A 15061-nucleotide genomic window follows, 5' to 3' on the forward strand; every position below is an offset into this window, starting at 1 on the left:
TTAAGTACTTTATTTTTACGGCGAAAATACATCATGTTAATAATCGTTTGCACTGCGGATACTCAGGATGTGAAGTCTAGGAATGGACGGTTGAGATTAAATGGACTTATTTAAGCTTCCATAAATTGTTTATAAATCAGTTTTAATTGTTTAAAAATTGAATACTAATTATTTTTCAATTGTTTGTAAATTGATATTCAATTTTAAATCGGTTATATGAAATAAATACCCAAAATCCGTAAAACTTAAATATCGAAGTCTGTAGAATCCCACAAGCAGTCGTCGAAGATGGAAGAAAGTCAACAAGGTGATGAAGAGCAGTGTTGTTTTGAAGAGGAAGAGTACCAAGAGGATGGACAATACAAAGAAGACGTTCAGAACACGAGCGACGAGAACTGACGGTCTGTGGTGACTGAAGCTTTTAACAACGAAGAAGCTCTTGATGATGAATCTGGATGAGTTACGGAGGATAGCGACCTAGATAGTCTCTATAGTGACGATGAGGAGCAGTCGATTAAGAAGACTAGGCGAGAGTACAATCCACGCTCGAATTCATACAATTTCATATTCAAATTAGGTATGGAATTTCCCACGATGGGGCATTTAAGGCATGCGTTGATTGAAGAATTTATAAACACAAGACAGAGAGTTCAAATATGTCGTGAATGACCAAATCAGAGTTAGAGCTAAATGTGAAGGAAAATGATGCAATTGGATTTTGTACGCGAAAGTTCAGAACTCGGACAATAAAACTATCGAGTGAAGACATTGGTCGACGAGCACAGTTGTGGGATTGTGTTTAACAATAGGCTTTTGACTGCTCCATGACTAGCCAACCACTTCATAGAAAAGAATTGAGGTTGAAAAATGGAAACTCTAAGTCGGACAAAGAATATTGGAGCTGATTGAGAAACACCAAAATATTGCCAGGTATTGTCAGAGTACATTAGCATGTGATGGTAAGTTTCAAGCCACTTTTCTTGGAGTTGAGTAGTTTGTTGTAGACCTGAGGACTATGGTTTGTACTTGTAGAGTTTTTGAATTAACTGGAATACCTTGCGGCCATGCACTATCTTTTATTTAGATATTAGATCTAGAAGTCATGGATTTCGTTGATGATTGCTACAAAAAGAGGCACACATGGCTGCCTACATTGGGATAGTTGAGCCTATGACAACTCCAGACAAGTGGCCACAAGCAGGTCTAAATCTGATTATGCCACCAGCTAAGCAAACGCTTCCTGGAAGGCCAAAGAAAAAGCGGAACAAGAGCAATGACGAGCCAACACCGAGTTTTGGTCGATATCCAGATCACAGGACAAAAGCTTTCTAGACGAGGACAAGTCAATCGCTGCAACACGTGTAAGCATATTTATTTATAGTATTATCAGGTTTGTAATTATTGTTCTCAGTTTCTAATTTTGTACTATTGATAAGTTAAACCAGAAAAGAAAAGAGGAAGACCAGCTAAGACTAATCATAATCCCGAGACAATTAAAAGAAAGGAAATGAGGCAGAAGCAACTACGCAAGGAGGGATCTGCAAGTCATGCAACTGAAAGTGAAAGTCAAGCACCATGACAGTTAGGGATTTCAGTTTCAAGACTTAGTTTTGTTATTTTGGGATGAGCAAAACAATATTTTATGCTCTTATTTTGGCAAGTGAATGTTGTTATTTTAGGATGAGCAAAACAATAAATTTACGCTCTTATTTTGGCACATAATCAGTCGATAATGAATGGTTTTTTTATTGTTATGTTCAGACCATTTGAGTACCAAGTAAATGTTTCATACCATTTCATTACCAACCATAAATGCAGTGTTGGAATTGATCTAGGGTAAAGAAAAGATTTATCGCTTCTAGTAAGCGGCGGAAAATAAAAATTTTCTTTAAACAAGTAAAGCGATTTTTACTAACCTAGACAAAGAGCAAGCACATATTATATCAAATTAAAACTATCTAAAAGCAATTACTCATTTACTAACCTTTACGTGGTTTGATCGTTGAGAAGCTTGTGGAGGTTGAATCGCTCGTCTCCCTAAGCAGCTCATCTTTCTTCGTTCTTCGGGAACTCGAGTAACCACGAAAGTTTCTATCACATAAATCACTCAAGGTAAGAAGGAATAAGTGTGTGGGCACTTTTTAAACACAAAGACTAAAGAACAAGTGTTAGAGTCGAAGAGCTAAAGTAAATGCTAGGTCAAATGTCGACCTAGGTGCCAAACAAAACCGAAAAGAGTTAGAGAGAGAGAGAGGGGCGGCCACAAGGTCTAGAGAGAGAAGCTCTCAATCTCTAAATTGTGAGGGATGAGAAACAATGAGAATGAAGGCCCTATTTATAGAAGAGGGATTAACTTCAAAATGTAGTTTTCTCTTCTATAGAATATCACATATTCATGAGCAAATATTGCCCTTCCTTCTCTCCCTTTGGACGTGCAAGGTAGTCTTCATGACACCTTGGATTTGTTTCCTCTTTTGTTTGCCTTCTCTCTTGCCGCCCATGTTGATTCATCATATAGGAAATTTGTTTCCTCTTTTTCTTTTGGCAAGTATCTTCATACATTAATGCACAAAATAATTCTCTCTTTCCTTGCTATGTTGGAGGGCCAAGGGCTTCTAGAAGGTGTTTCTAGATTTTTCTTCATTTTTTCATGACAACATAAGAAAAGCCCATCAAGAATTTTCAAGTAAAATTCCATGAAATGAAATTAATCCTCAAGGCCAAAATACCTAGACTCGGCCGTGTGGATCAATTGCTTATCATCATATGAAAATTTCAAAAAAATTATTTATTGACATTCATTTCATCACATGTCCAAAAAGACAAAAATACCCTTTAGACAATTTTCGTAAAACTTGTCTAGTTCTTGTTTTGACTTAGCTTCTAGTTTAACAATTTCTACTCGATATGACTTTTGACAGTGACCTCATGGATCCAAATGAAACAAAGCTTGAGCTAACATACTTGGACTCAAAAGTTCACAAACCTTTTCCAAGTTTAGCTTAATGTCAACTGACTCCACTAAAGAGTTGACACAGAGAATCTCTCGGTTCAAATGAATTTGTTTTCTACTCAAGAATTCAACTTAATTGTGATGAGTGGATCCACTGAATATTATCTTTGTTTACCCTTCATGAATATCCTCAGCTACACGGGATTTACAAAAATTACCATTTTACCCTTCTAGCCGTTATTTCCTCAACTCATTTGTCGCTTGTGAATAAGTTAGAAACAATGTATTGACGATGAGCTAACAAGTCACATTGATTCATCCAAAAGATCATGACTCAATTTGGACACTGACCAGTTCATTTATACACATTCCAAGGAACAAAGCATGATGTGATATACATTGCATTTCGGCAATCTTGTACATGAATTCCATATCTATAAGATCTTCACAAACTTACTCATGACATCTTCATAACTTAGTACTTCACCAATAGGTCCTATTCAGAATCACATAGTGAATCCGAACTCTGACTTTCTCAAATGAGAATACGTAAGCTATGAAATGACATGTCTCATTTCAGGATTGAGGTAAGCATAATGCAATTCATACGTAGTGACTTTGAGATATAAGAGGTTAAATGGTTTGTTCTTATTCTGTCTCTAGAAGTGCATTGGTCAATTCAGTACCTTTAGAAAATACCTAGAAGAACTATAGAGTCTCCAACTCTCAATTTCCCATAACCAGACGTCATAGATTCTCCTAACAATCGTACTGAGATTTATAGTCCCCTGATCCTTAGATTGCGAATATATTGTTTTAACCAAACCATGAAGAGTTTGTTCATGCAAATCTACATTTGTCTCTTCATATGTTTTTAGGTTTGTTTAAGGACCGAAGACTATAGATTATCATAAAGCTTCAGACAGACAAGGAAGAATGAATGAACGTTTCAACTTTTATAAATAATTCAGCAGTTACAAGCAAGAGTCTTCGTGAGACTATATTACATCAAATGTACATAAATAGAGACTTCTACTCTTCTTGTGGGCACCATTGACAACAAACTCGCACTTGACTCAAAGAAGATGTGAGTAGTCCTTCATACTTAATCCTTCTCGATGCTGATCGAAGACCTTGTTCGTTAGGGCCTTGGTGAACGGATCTGCTAGGTTGTCCACCGTTGAGATCTTCTTCATTTTTACGTCTCCGCGCTGCACGATCTCTCGAATCGAACGGTATTTCCTCTCAATATGTTTAGAGTGCTTATGGCTTCGAGGTTCCTTTGAGTTAGCGACAACCCCACTGTTATCACAATAAAGGGTCATGGGCTCGTCGACGTTTGGAACGACTTCCAAATACTTAAAGAAATTTTCTAAGCCATATATTCTGTTTCCATTGTGGAGTCAGCAATGCAAGATTGCTTAATACTCCTCCACACAACAGCTCCATCATTTAGGATGAACATAGATCCCGAAGTTGATTTCCTGGAATCCTTATCCGCTTGAAAATCGGAGTCGATATATCCCGTCATAGTCAGGTCTATACCTGAATATGTAAGTATCAAGTTCCTAGTTCTCCGAAGATACGAAAGAACATGCTTAACAGAAATCCAGTGCTCGGGTCTTGGGTTGGATTGAAACGGCTAACTACGCTAACGGTAAAGCAGATATCTGGCCAAGTGCAAAGCATAGCATACATGAGACTTCCAACGGCTGAGGCGGAAGGAATTTTTCTCATGTCCTCAATCTCTTGTGCAGCCTTGGGAGACTAGTCCTTAGAGAGTGAGACTCCATGCCTAAAGGGTGTTTGGCCCTTCTTGGAGTCTTGCATCAAGAAGCGATCCATCACCTTATCAATATAAGATGCTTGAGAGAGCGACAAAGTCCGGTTCTTCCGATCTCGAAAGATTTGGATCCCCAGAATGTACACGGCTTCTCCTAGATCCTTCATATGGAATTGCTTTGCAAGCCAGATCTTAACCTCAAATAACTTACCCACATTACCTATGAGTAATATATCATCGACATACAGTACCAGAACCACAACTTTGCCTTCGTCTATTGACTGCGCAAAACCGAAGCTCTTCACAGTTTCATCGAATCTAATATTCCATGACCTAGATGCTTACTTTAATCCATAAATGGACTTAAGCAACTCAAAAACCTTGATCTCTTAACCTTCTTCCACGAAACCGTCTATTTGAGCCATATAAATGTGCTCGTCAAGATTGCCATTCAGGAAGGCAGTCTTGACATCCATTTGCTAGATCTCATAATTGAGAGATGCAGCTATGGATAGAAGTATGCGGATGGATCAAGCATTGCAACTGGCGAGAAAGTTTCTTCATATTCAATCCCTTCTTTATGGATATAACCCTTAGCCACTAGTCATGCTTTGAACGTCTCAACGTTCCCAACTGGACCATTTTTCTTCTTGTATATCCACGTACACCCTACGGGTTTAATCCCTTCGGGAAGGTCTATAAGTTTCCAGACTTTGTTGACATACATCGAGTACATTTCAACTTTCATGGCGTCAAGCCAAAGGTTTGATTCAGAACCAACCATCGCTTGGCTATAGGAAGCAGGGTCATCCATGTCAGAGACGGCTACGAGAGTATCTCCGTAAGACATGTACCTGTCAGGCTTCTGAGTAGCCCTCCCACTACGTCAAAGTACTACTTGACGAGGTTCTAATGAGTTAGGTTGTGTTTTAGTTGGGGTAAGAATAGTTCTTGCAGATGAGGTAGAAGCTTTTGTTGTCAATGGTGCCCACAAGAAGAGTAGTAGTGTCTATTTATATACATTTGATGTAATATAGTCTCACGAAGACTCTTGCTTGTAATTGCTTATTTATTAATAAAAGATGAAACGTTCATTCATTCTTCTTTGTATGTTTGAAGTTTTGATAAAACCTTAGTCTTTATTCCATAAACAAACTTAACAACTAACGAAGCAAATGTAGATTTGCATGAACAAACTCTTCATAGTTTGCTTAAAACGATATATTCGCAATCTAAGTGTCAAAGGACTATTGACCTCAGTATGATTGTTAGGAGAATCTATGATGTCTGGTTATGAGACATTGAGAGTTGGAGACTCTATAGTTCTTCTAGGTATCTTCCGAAGGTACTGAATTGACCAGTACACTTCAAGAGACAAGATAAGAACAAACCATTTAACCCCTTATGTCTCGAAGTCACTGCGTATGAATTGCATCATGCTTACCTTAATCCTGAAATGAGACATGCCATTTCACAGCTTACGTATTCTCATTTGAGAAAGTCAGAGTTCGGACTCACTATGTGATTATGAACATGACCTATTGGTGAAGTACTGAGTTGTGAAGATGTCATGAGTAACTTTGTGAAATTCTCATAGATATGGAATTCATGTACAAGATTGCTGAAATGCAATATATAACATCATGCTTTGTTCCTTGAAATATGAATAAATGAACTGGCCAGTGTCCAAATCGAGTCTTAACTCTTTTGGATGTAACATTATGACTTATTAGCTCCTCGTCAATACATTGTTTTTAACTTATTCACAAGCGACAAAGGAGTTGAGGAAATAACAGCTAGAATGGTAAAATGGTAATTTTGTAAATCCCGACTAGCTGATGATATTCATGAAGGGTAAACATAGATAATATTCAGTTGATCCACACATTACAATTAGGTTGAATTCTTGAGTAGAAAATAAATTTATTTGAACCGAGAGATTTTCAGTGTTAACTCTTTAGCGGAGTCAGTTGACATTAAGCTAAACTTGGAAAAGGTTTGTGAACTTTTGAGTCCAAGTATTTAGCTCAAGCTTTGTTCATTTAGATCCATAAGGTCACTGTCACTAACCATATTAAGTAGGAATAGTTAAACTAGAAGCTATGTTAAAACAAGAACGAGACAAGTTTTACGAAAATTGTCAAAAAGGGTAATTTTATCTTTTTGGACATAACATGAAATGAATGTCAATAAATTTTTTGACATGGTCATATTATGACCTAAATCACTCGGCCATGATGTGTTTAATGGGCCTTGTGGATTAATTTCATTTCAAAGAATTTTACATGAAAATTCTTAATGGGCTTTTCTTATGTTGTCATGAACAAGTGAAGAAAATCTAGAAGGCCTTCTTGGCCGCCCAACCCAAAGGAGAAAAAGGGAGATTATTTTGTGCATAAATGTATCAAGGTACTTGCCAAAAGAAAAAGAGGAAACAAATTTCCTCTATGAGGAAAGAGGGAAATCGGCCAAGCAAGGCAAGGGAGCAAAAGAGGAAACAAATACAAGCCTTCTAGAAGCTCCATTGGCCGCCCAAATGAGGAAGAGAAAGAGGCAATTTTGCTCATTAATATGTGATCTATAGAAGAGGAAACTACCTTATTGAAGGTAAAGCATGTCCTATAAATAGAGTCCTCATTCTTCTCATTTCATTCATCCTAAGTTTTAGAGATTGAGAGCTTCTCTCTCTAGCTTGGCCGCCCCTTCCTTCCCTCTCTCTCTCTCTCTCTCTCTCTCTCTCTCTCTCTCTCTCTCTCTCTCTCTAAGTTTTCTTTCGTTTTTGTGTTGGCACCTATTTCCTCATTTGACCTAGTAGTTTTAGCTCTTCAACTTTGAGACATGTTCTCGAGTCGTCGTGTTTAAAAGTGCCCACTCACTAATTCCTTTTCTCTCGAGTGATTTTAGTGATAGAAATTTTCGTGGTTACTCGAGTTGCCGGGGAAAGAAGAGAGACGTGCTGCGAGGGGCGACGAACGCTTCAACCTTCCGAAGGCTCATCAACGTTCAAGCTTCTCAAAGGTTAGTAAATTATTTAATGCTCATAATAGTTTTTATTTACATGTACTTGCCCTTTGTCTAGGTTAGTAAAATCGTTTTACTCATTTTTAAGAAATTTTTTAAATTTTGCCGCTTGCTCGAAGCGTTAAACTTTTTTTTAACCCTAGATCAATTCCAACAAATGGTATCAGAGCTATGGTCAAAGATATGCATGTACATGTAATTAAAATTATGAGCTTGAAAATTGTTTTCGAAAGTTTACTAATTTTGTGACAAGTTATAATTGTTTTCTTAGATTTTTTTTTTAATTTATTGCTCTTGCCTTTAAATTAAAAATCATGTTGATTTTCTATGAGTTTGGGATGTTATTAAAACACATTAGAATCGGTTCTAAAAGTTTTTAATTTTTTATATTGAAAACGTGTTTATAAGTTTGAGAAATTTTCGAGTAAATTTTGTGACTAGTTTTCTTGGCTTAACAGTTTTTTTTTATTTACTTGAATCGTTTTATGCTTGTTGTTATTTCTTTTATACCATGTTGTTACCATGTTAATAAAACACAAATAAAAGCTTTAACAACTTTCTAGAACGTTCCGTTACACTCAATTCTTTTTTCGCACTCAAAGTTAGACCTTTAATTATTTCACACTCCAGAAAACCCGCAGTAAAAGTGGTATAACTCTCAGCTCCGAATTAGAAATTTAAAGATTCTTGAATCAAATTAAAGGTCTGTTTGTTCTCTTTCCAATTCAATTGGTTTTGGGTCAAAATGACATCGGAGCCGCCAGTTATGGAGATTTTACTCCGAGGTGCGCGGCTGTTCCGAAAGTCCAGTTTTAGAGAATTCCGGATTTTCAGCCCCACTACCATGAGTTATAGAACTCTAATGAGAAATTTTTTTTGAGAAAAAATGTTTTTTTATAAGATTATAAACATAATGTGAAAGATTAAAATGTTTTGATTTTTGAAAGTTTAATTTGAATTGAATTTTTACAAAACTAGTTTGAATTTTGAAAATCCGTTTTCGTTTTCAAACTTGAAAATACTTTGTCATCCAAATCAAATAAGTTTTCAAAATGTTTTCAAAACTATATCCATATCACATATGTTCAAAATCTATATTCTCTTGAAAATTTTTAGTGGGAGGTCTCCTCGTAGACAAGTCGAAAAAAGAAAGATGTGTAATCTCAAACTTTCAAGTGTTCGAGTGAGTTGAAGTTCACACTTCCCTCATGCACTTTCTCGAATAGAAAATAGGAAAAGATCCGAGTATGTAGCTTGTGCCTTTATGCACTAACACTGCTCTAAACATGAACCTCTAGGATTCTTTTCTAGTTGTCCGCTCTATCGCTCTATAACTAGGAAATCCGTTTCCGAACTTATAAGAGTCGATGTACCAACTCCAAAAACTAAGTGGGAGGGTTATACTTGTTGTTTGTAACCCACGATCCCCCAACACTAATGAAAGAAGCAATTAACGTGAGACTAAGAGTCACTCTTGTGACCCTCTCTTCAATGGGAGTACTCTATGGCGTTTTTGCTTCGATCATTGCTCAATGAGTTACGTCCGAGAGTGAGACGATGAAGACAAGGTCTCCTCTTGGGGGAGATTTTTTCAAAGTTGATCTTTCGGACTAAGTGGTTGGTAGCACACTTAGACTCAATCCCTAGTAATCCTCCCTTGAGGCTCTGCGAAAGGATATGAGTGATCAAACCAATTTAAAATGTGGCTAGTCAAAATTGGTGTATTGACATCTTGGCTAAGCATTAATGATGTGTCATTTACTTATAAATTGAGATTTTTTGCGGCCTTCTCTTGAGGGAGTAAATTATCGTTTGGTTTATAACACCTTTGGACTTTATCAAGTCTTAAACAAACGTAAATCCTAAACTAAAGACTAATCATAAACTTGTTTCAAATCTTATAGGCAATATGTCTCTCAACCCTCTCTCAACCATTCTTTCCTCGAATAAACTCGAAGGCGACAATTACGTCGACTGAAAACGTAACCTCGACATAGTCCTTACTGTTGACAAGCACAAATGGGTTCTCACCACCCCTTGTCCTCCTCAAACGAATGAAGATTCGACACAAGAGGAAAAAGACGCCTTGGCGGCCTAGCTTCGATCCGATGAGATTGCGAGGTGCTATATTTTGGCATCTATGAACAATATGTTGTAACAACAACATCGTGACATCGAGACTGCCACTGATATGCTCTACAATCTCCATGAGATGTTTGGAGGGCAAGGACGTCAAGCTAGGCAACAAGCGGTCCGAAGTAACATTGTTAGCTCCTCGTCAATACATTGTTTTTAACTTATTCACAAGCGACAAAGGAGTTGAGGAAATAACAGCTAGAAGGGTAAAATGGTAATTTTGTAAATCCCGACTAGCTGATGATATTCATGAAGGGTAAACATAGATAATATTCAGTTGATCCACTCATTACAATTAGGTTGAATTCTTGAGTAGAAAATAAATTTATTTGAACCTAGAGATTTTCAGTGTTAACTCTTTAGCGGAGTCAGGTTACATTATGCTAAACTTGGAAAAGGTTTGTGAACTTTTGAGTCCAAGTATTTAGCTCAAGCTTTGTTCATTTGGATCCATGGGGTCACTATCACTAATCATATCGAGTAGGAATAGTTAAACTAGAAGCTAAGTCAAAACAAGAACGAGACAAGTTTTGTGAAAATTGTCAAAAGGGTATTTTTGTCTTTTGAGACATAGGATGAAATGAATGTCAATAAATTTTTTGACATGGTCATTTGATGACATACATCACTCGGCCAATATTAGTTTTATTGGGCCTTGTGGATTAATTTCATTTCATAATAATTTTATTGAAAAATCTTTATGGGCCTTTTTCATGTTGTCATGAACAAATGGAAAAGCTTCTAGAAGCCCTTTCTAGAAGTGTTTTAGGCGCCCACTACCCAAGAGAAAGAGAGAATATTTTGTGCATAAATGTATCAAGATATTTGCCAAAAGAAAAAGAGGAAATAAATTTCCTCTAAGAGGCATAAGGGGATTTCGGCCATAAGGGTCAAGGGAGAAGCAAATAAAAGAGGAAACAAATCCAATGACTTGCTTGGCAAGTCTTGGCCGTGTGACTCTAGGCCAATTTGTTTCCTCTTTTTATTTTGGCAAGTATCTTGATACATTCATGCACAAAATAATTCCCTTTCTCTCTTTATGTTGGGCGCCCGAGCGTTCTCTAGAAGGAGCTTCTAGAAGCTTCTTCATTTGTTCATGACAACATGAGAAAGGCCCATTAAGAATTTTCAATAAAATTCTTATGAAATGAAATTAATCCACAAGGCCCAATTAAGCTAACCTGGCCGAGTGGATGCATGTCATCAAATGACCATGTCAAAATATTTATTGACATTCATTTCATCCTATGTCTCAAAAGACAAAAATACCCTTTTGACAATTTTTGTAAAACTTGTCTCGTTCTTGTTTTGACTTAGCTTCTAGTTTAACTATTCCTACTCGATGTGATTCGTGACAGTGACCTCATGGATCCAAATGAACAAAGCTTCAGCTAAATACTTGGACTCAAAAGTTCACAAACCTTTTCCAAGTTTAGCTTAATGTAAGTCCGTATCGAGTACGAAATGCTGTCTTGGGAACATCTTCTTCTCTGATCCTCAATTGGTGATACCCTGATCGTAAGTCAATCTTCGAGAAAAATCGAGAACCACCAAGTTGATCAAACAACTCATCGATACGTGGTAGCGGGTACTTGTTCTTGATGGTTACACGGTTTAATTGGCGGTAATCGACACATAACCTCAATGACCCATCTTGTTTCTTCGCAAATAAGACCGGAGCTCCCCAGGGAGAGACACTCGGGCGTATGAACCCTTTACCCATCAACTCTTCTATTTGCTTCCTCAATTCTGACAACTCGGCAGGTGCCATCCGATATGGAGGGATGGAGATCGGCGATGTCCCGGGCATGAGCTCTATATGGAAATCAATCTCGCGGCTAGGAGGGAGTCCTGGAAGCTCGTCAGGGAAAACGTCAATAAATTCTTTGACAACAAGATTAGACATAGAATGCCCAAATGATCCTTGTGATGAGCCCAAATGATCCGACTTCGGCCGAGCTTTTCTGGCGAACGGCAGCGACTCCACGGGCAAAGTTTGTACTCAAAATGATCCTTGTGATGAGCTCTTGTCGATGGAGGTGGAGGTGTATCTCACCTCCCGTTGGTTTGGTCGGAAACCCGCCGGAGAGAAAGAGAGAGAGAGAGAGAGAGAGAGAGAGAGAGAGAGAGAGAGAGAGAGAGAGAGAGTGACGGGAAGTGGAGGGAAATAATTTTTTTTTAAACCCAACCTGGTCAAAGCTTGACCAAGAAAAGAAAAGAAAATAAATCAATAAACAAAATATATATAAAAAAAAACAGGGTTTTACAGAAATAAACATTATTCAAGTTTAAAGTGCGGTCTTCGAAAGACAGTATCACAGATCCCACAGCCTTCGCAGACACCAAGCTCCCATCACCCCACTTGAAGCAGAAGTCGCCTTCCTCTAAGCTTTTGGTTTTCTTGAAACCAGTCAAGAACAACAAATATTGTCTGTAGCAGCAGAGTCAAGAATCAACGTTGATATATTATCAGCTACTAAGCATGCTTCGGTAATTAGTACAATACTATGTTCCTTTGCTTTGAGGTAGGTAGGACAGTTCTTCTTATTGGCCTTGTGAGGTCTCTTCTTAGTTCCAGAGGTGGAGGCGTTGTGCTCAGTAGCATATGCCTCTCCTCGGTTCCTCTTTTTCTTAGTGAGATCTTCAGCAGTGTGAAGCTCCTTCATTAGCTCGGTAACAGTTTACTCTAGCTTGTTCATGGAGTAGTTCAACTTGAAGGCATCAAAAGATTCAGGGAGAGTTTCCAAGATCATATCTATTTTAGCCTCCTCGTCAATCTCAGATCCTAGGATTTTAAACTCATTCGGGTAACTAATGATCAGCATCATATGGTCCCTGATAGGAGGCTCAGCCTTCATACGACAGTTCATAAACTGTCTGACTGATTGCTGTCTGGCCTGATGCCCTTGCCCTCCAAACATCTCATGGAGATTGTACAGCATGTCAGTGGCTCTTTCAATTTCACGATGTTGCTGTTTTAGCACATTATTCATAGATGCTAAGATATAGCACCCCACAATCTCATTGGAGCGGAGCCAGGCCGCCAAGGCATCTTTGTCCTCTTGAGTCGAATTAACATTCGTTTGAGGAGGACACGGGATGGTTAGTACCCATTTGTGCTTATTAACAGTAAGGACAATGTCGAGGTTACGTTTCCAATCTATGTAGTTCTCGCTTAAGAGTTTATTTGAGGAAAGGATGATTGAGAAATGGTTGAGAGACATTTTGCTGAAGTTAAGTTGAAACAAGTTTATGATTAGTCTTTTAGTTTAGGATTTAAGTTTGTTTAAGTTTTTAGGATGAACAAGAAAGGAAAAATCCAAAGGTGTTATTAACGAAATGACACTTTACTCCTTCGAGGGAACGCCGCAACGAGTCTCCTTTCATAAGTAAATGACTCATCATTAATGCATAGCCAGGATGTCAATACATCATGTTTGACTAGCCACCTTATAAAAAAGTTTGATCACTCACATTCTTTCGCAGGGCCTTGAGGGAGGATTACTAGGGATGGAGTCTAAGTGTGTAACCAACCACTTAGTCTAAAAAATCGACTTTTAAAAACAATCCACCGAGGGGATGCCTTGTCTCATTGTCTCACTCTCGGACGTAGCTCATTGAGAAATGATGAGAGAAAAGCGCCGTTGAGTACTCTCATTTAAGAGAGGGCCACAAGGGTGACTATAAGTCTGGCGAAAATTGCACTTTTCATTAGTGTTGGGGATCGTGGGTTGTAAACAACAAGTATAACCCTCCCACTTAGTTTTTAGAAAAGGCACATCGTCTCTAATACATTTCGGAAACATGTTTTCCGAGTGTTTAGAGAGATAGAGTGGACTTGTAGAAATGAATCCTAGATCTTCATGTTCAAGGAAGAGCAGTGTTAGTGCATAAAGGCACAATATACATACTCGGACATTTTCCTATTTTCTATTTTGGGAAAGTGCATGAGGGAAGTGTAAACTTCAACTCACTCGAACACTAGAAAGTTTGAGATTACACATCTTTATTTTTCGGTTCGTCTTCGAAGAGACCTCCCACTCAAATTTTCAAGAGCATATAGATTTTGAACATATGTGATATAGATATAGTATTGAAAACATTTTGAAAACTTATTTGATTTGTATGACAAAATATTTTCAAGTTTGAAAGTGAAACGGTTTTTCAAAATTCAAACTAGTTTTGTAATAAAATTAATTTCAATTAAATTTTCAAAAATCAAAACATTTTAATCTTTCACATTATGTTTATTATCTTCTAAAAAAAATTTTGCTCAAGAAAATTTTCTCATTAGAGTTCTATAACTCATGGAGTGGGGTCCGAAATCCGGAATTAAAAAAAAAACTCGAATTTCGGAACAGCCGCGTACCTCGGAGTAAAATCACCATAACAGGCAGCTCCGACGTCCTTTTGACCTAAAACCAATTGCATTAGAAAGAGGACAAACAGACCTTTAATATGATTCAAGAATAATTAAATTTCAAATTCTGAGAAGAGACTTATGCCACTTTTACCACGGGTTTTTCTCGAGCTTGAAGAAAACTGGAAATAATTAAAGTTTGGACTTGAGGACAAAAGAATCGAGTGTAACGGAACAGTTTAGAGAGTTTTTAAAGCTTTTATATGTGTTTTATTAACATGGAAATAGCATAGTATAAAAGTGAATAACAACAAACATAAAACGAATCGAGTAAATAAACGAAACTAGCAAGACAATATAACTAGTCACAAAATTACCCGAAATTTCTCAAACTTTAAAAACACGTTTTTCATTATAAAAATTAAAAAATTTTGGAACTGATTCTAATGTGTTTTAATAACATCCCAAAGTCATAGAAAATCAACATGATCTTTAATTTAAAGGCAGGAGCAATAAATTAAAAAAATCTAAGGTAACAATCCTAACTTGTCAAAAAACGAGTAATCTTTCGAAAACGATTTTAAAGCTCATAGTTTTAATCACAAGTACATGCTTAACTTTGACCATAGCTCTGATACCATTTGTTTGAATTGATCTAGGGTTACAAAAAGATTTATCGCTTCTAGCAAGCGGCGGAAAATAAATATTTTCTTTAAACACGTAAAACGATTTTTACTAACCTAGACAAATAGCAAGCACATGTTATATCAAATTAAAACTATCTAAAAGCAATTACTCATTTATTGCC

Source organism: Urtica dioica, chromosome 1, assembly GCF_054948205.1.
Source record: "Urtica dioica subsp. dioica isolate 48M chromosome 1, U.dioica_male_clone48M_v1_H2, whole genome shotgun sequence".
Taxonomy (NCBI): Eukaryota; Viridiplantae; Streptophyta; class Magnoliopsida; order Rosales; family Urticaceae; genus Urtica; species Urtica dioica.